We start from the raw sequence: 4554 nt of genomic DNA on the forward strand, positions 1-4554 counted from the left end.
ATGTGCTTGATTTTCATATGATGAAGACATAATCGTTCATCAGTTAAATTGAGGTGACATGTACACAACTTCTGGTATTTCTTTGTTAATTTATGTTTATCTTTGTCACGTTTCTTAGTGTGTTTCTTCTATCATCAATTCAAACATGGACTCGGACTTCTTTTAAACTGAGTTTTACTGTGCGTATTGCTGTTTGTTTGTTTTTTCTACTTTGGCTAAGAGAAGGATTGAGATCTCACAAAAAATGTTTAACCCCTCCGCATTTTTGCGCCTGTCCAAAGTCAGGAATCTCTGGACTATGTTAGTCTTATACAATAAGAAGATATGTTATGATTGCCGATGACACAACTCTCCACAAAAGACCAAATGAAATTCAGAAATAAGGAACTCTAGGCCATCGTCCGGCCTTCAACAATGAATAGTCAGCTATCAAAGGCCTCGAAATGACAAATGTTAAACTATTCAAATGAGAAAACTAACAGCCTGATTTATGTACAAAATAATGAACGAAAAACAAATATGATATACAGCAACAAACGACAAAAATATAATAACAGGCTCTTGACATATAGAATGTGGCGGGGTTTAACTTGTTTGAAAGTGCGCCAACCGTCCCTCTACGCTGTGACCTTGGTGTAACACTACAACATATAATAAACTATAACATCAGTTGAAAAGTGCTTAACTTGTCAGATCGATAAACAGCAGAAAGACAGTAATTACAGATCTAAGAGAACTCGCAGTTACTTACAGCTATTGCAGAGCCAATAACAACTAATAACCTTAGCTCATTTATATATTTCGGAGTTTAGTTTAAAATCCATGCAATTAGTACACATTTTGTTTAAGGAGCCGGCTAAGGCCCGCTTCCAGATGCATGATTTTCTTGCTGTGTTGAAATCCATTGACGGTCTAGGGCCTTGTGCTGTTTGAACGGGTTATAGTGTTGACACACTCCCCGTTTCTTTTCTCAATTATGTAGACTTCTACTCAATTAATTTATTTTTTATCTACATCCAAGGTTTGCTGTAAATAATTGTCATAAGGGCATACATTTTTTTTGACTTGTGTTATTAGGGAAATAAACTTAAAAACGTTTTCAGTATTTTTACAAATGTTATATTTAGAGTTTCTAAATAGCCTGGAAACACAACAAAGCTTCCCTGTATAACTTTAATATAATACAAGTATAATATTATTCAGAACAAAATCTACCAGAATCGAAAAATTTCAAATATACTTAGTCCAGATTAGAGGACAAATATTTATATAATGATTTCTCCTTTCCTGTTATTTTCATTTTAATCAATAACTAGGTCAAGTTTTTTTGCCGGAAGGTGAACCGTTATAATTGAAAATAGTGAGCTTTCAATAATTCGATTCTGTGATCACCCGTTATTTTCAAAACTTATAAAATAAACAAAAGGTTGGTAAGATTCCCTCTGTCCACATTTTATTCGCTTAGTTACAGAGGTTATCTTCTTGACATTGGAATCGTAGATCATAATTCTACAAAGGAGCAATAGTGTATCATTTACCAAAAGTGTGTTTTTCCACACTACATTAACTTACGACAAAACTCTCACATTAAAAAGTATATAAAGTTTTGATATGTAATGTCTTACCAAGAGCTATATAATGTAGTTATTCATAAAATTCATCAAACATTGAGATAACAGTATAAACACTACATTATTTATCGCCAGTTATTATTATATCTATGCCGGGGAATAGAAAATCCTTAGTTTTTCAAAAAATATAAAGTTTTGTTAACAGGAAATTTATAAAAATGAGCACATTATTGATATCCACTACTGGGCTGGTGATACCATCGAGGACGAAACGTCCACAAAAGCGAACCAAAATCATTTCCGTTCATACATGTCATAATATTAACATATCTCGGTTCTTGAATGATTAATAAATGAAAAATAACTCGAGTTAAATCCTCAAATAACGTACTAGGTATATCAGACCATGACATTATAATCACCGACCTGGAAACAAAAGTACACCATCAAAAAAGATTAAAGAAAATGTAACATCTACAAGAAGGCGAAATGGGACCAAATCACAACATACCTTAAACACACCATAGAAGAGGTCAAAGAAAAACATCAGCAAGGAGCTGAGGTACATCAACTTTGGGACACCTTCAAAAGTCAGCTTCAAAAAACCATGAATACAAATATTTCGAACAAAGAAATAATATCAAGAAATAACATCCCATGGATCAAACACAAACAGAGGAAAATGCTAAAGAAAAAACAGAGGCTATACAAACAAGCCAGAAAAACAAACAAATGGTCAAATTATAGGTCTTTTCAAAAGGAATGCAAGAAACAACTGAGGAAAGCAGAATATGAATATGTCAACCAAAACATCTTTGAGGGACTAAACAACAATAACACGAAGCCGTTTTGAAAATACATTAAATCCAAACGCCAGGACTCAGGAGGAATAGCACCATTAAAAAAGGTAACTACTCTTGTCAGTGACAGTAAAGGGAAATCCGAACTCCTACTAGAACAATTCAAGTCCGTATTTACAATAACATCAGATCTACCAAAAGGGACTGGAAAAATTACTTAAAAACACAAACCTAAATAAAGCATCGGACCAGACAACATCCCAAACCGCATACTCAAGGAATGTGCTGAACAACTAGCACCCATCCTACAAATCATTTTGCAATACTCGCTAGACACAGGTGAACTACCAAAAGACTGGAGAGACGCAAACATATCCAGTATCTTCAAAAAAGGAGACAAACACCTGGCAGAAAACCACAGACCTGTATCCCTAACATCTGTCATCAGCAAAATTCTAAAACATATCGTATGCAGGCATATTCTTAAACATCTGGAAAGAAACAAAATCCTAACCAACTTAAACCACGGCTTCAGGTCAGGATACTCATGTGAAACCCAACTCATAACTAACATCAACGACTTCTTACAAGAACACTACAAGGGACATCAAATCGACGTAGGCATATTACATTTTTCAAATCTTTCGACACAGTACCACACAACAAATTATTACATAAATTAGATCAGTATGGAATTAAAGGAAATACACACAAATGGCTTAAGAACTTCCTAACTGCAAGATCAATGAGAACCATCGTTGAAGGCGAATCATCTGGCGAAACAACAGTTGACTCTGGGGTCCACCAGGGCACAGTCTTAGGACCAATCCTATTTCTGTGCCACATCAATGACCTACCATACAGTGTAACATCATCAGTAAAACTATTTGCTGACGAGTGCCTACTATACAGAACAATTAAAAATAGCCAAGACCAACAAAAGCTACAAACAGATTTGGAACAACTAGAAATCTGGGCCGACAAATTGGGAATGCGTTTCAACGCCAAAAAGAGCTATGTTCTATCCATAAATAAAAAAGCAGACAATTTCTACACGTTTAATAAACACATTCTACAAGAAGTACAAGTGAACCCCTACTTAGGACTCCAAATCTCAAACGATCTGAAATGGAGCTTCCACATAAATAACATCAGCAAGAAAGCCAACGCCACCTTGGGCTTTCTTCGGAGGAACTTGAGGAACGTACCAGAAGCATGTAGGAAAGTAGCATACATATCCCTTGTAAGATCAACAATGGAATATAGCGCAACGATCTGGAACCCATATATGAAAGGGAATATTGACAAACTAGAACGAATCCAAAACAGAGGATTACGATTCATCAAGAAAAACTACAGGAGTCGAGAAACAGGATCCATAACTAATATGAGACGCCAGCTTGAAATGGAGACGCTAGAGGAAAGAACACACAGACTCCGTCTTATCCTGATTTACAAGGTGGTTGAGGGTCTGGTGCCGGCTCTACCAGCCGACAATTTTGTCATACCAGCAAGACCGAAACGAACAATAAAAGCCAAAACTTATTCAAACTGTGAAACTGACAATATCATCGAACGTCAAGTTAGCAATTACACCAGAGGACTTAAAGTACCAAATAGCAACAAACCACAGTACAAACATTCATTTTTTGTGGAAACAACTATTCACTGGAACCAACTACCAGATAAAGTTGTGCATGCAGGTTCTGTAGAGGCATTTAAGACCGCTCTACAGGAACACTGCCCATAACAACGGCGCTCTTCTCCACCGTGTATAAAAGCCTAAACAGGATTCTACACGTACCACTACAGATACAGACAGATACAGAGTATATTCTGCAAAATATAGAACATTTTATTTAAATGTTGATTCCCTTAAATAATAACAACTCTTATTACCAGAATTAAAATCGGCTTTTAAAACTAAAACAAAACTTCTGAAGACAGTTTCTCTCTATTTTTTTCCTTTGGTAAAACATGTTTTATATCAAATTATTTGTAAGAAATATTTATTTAACTTGCTTAAAAATCAAAATCCACCTTATTGCAAGACGGGCTGAATAACGCAATATTTGAACCGTTTTAACATGTTTAAAGGTCCATAAGTTCGATGTAAAGACAATAAAAATCAAAACCAAGGAGTAAACAAAGACTAAAAAAATCAAAGGACATTTACATCAACA

The sequence above is a fragment of the Mytilus galloprovincialis genome, chromosome 8 (genome assembly GCF_965363235.1).
Source record: "Mytilus galloprovincialis chromosome 8, xbMytGall1.hap1.1, whole genome shotgun sequence".
Taxonomy (NCBI): Eukaryota; Metazoa; Mollusca; class Bivalvia; order Mytilida; family Mytilidae; genus Mytilus; species Mytilus galloprovincialis.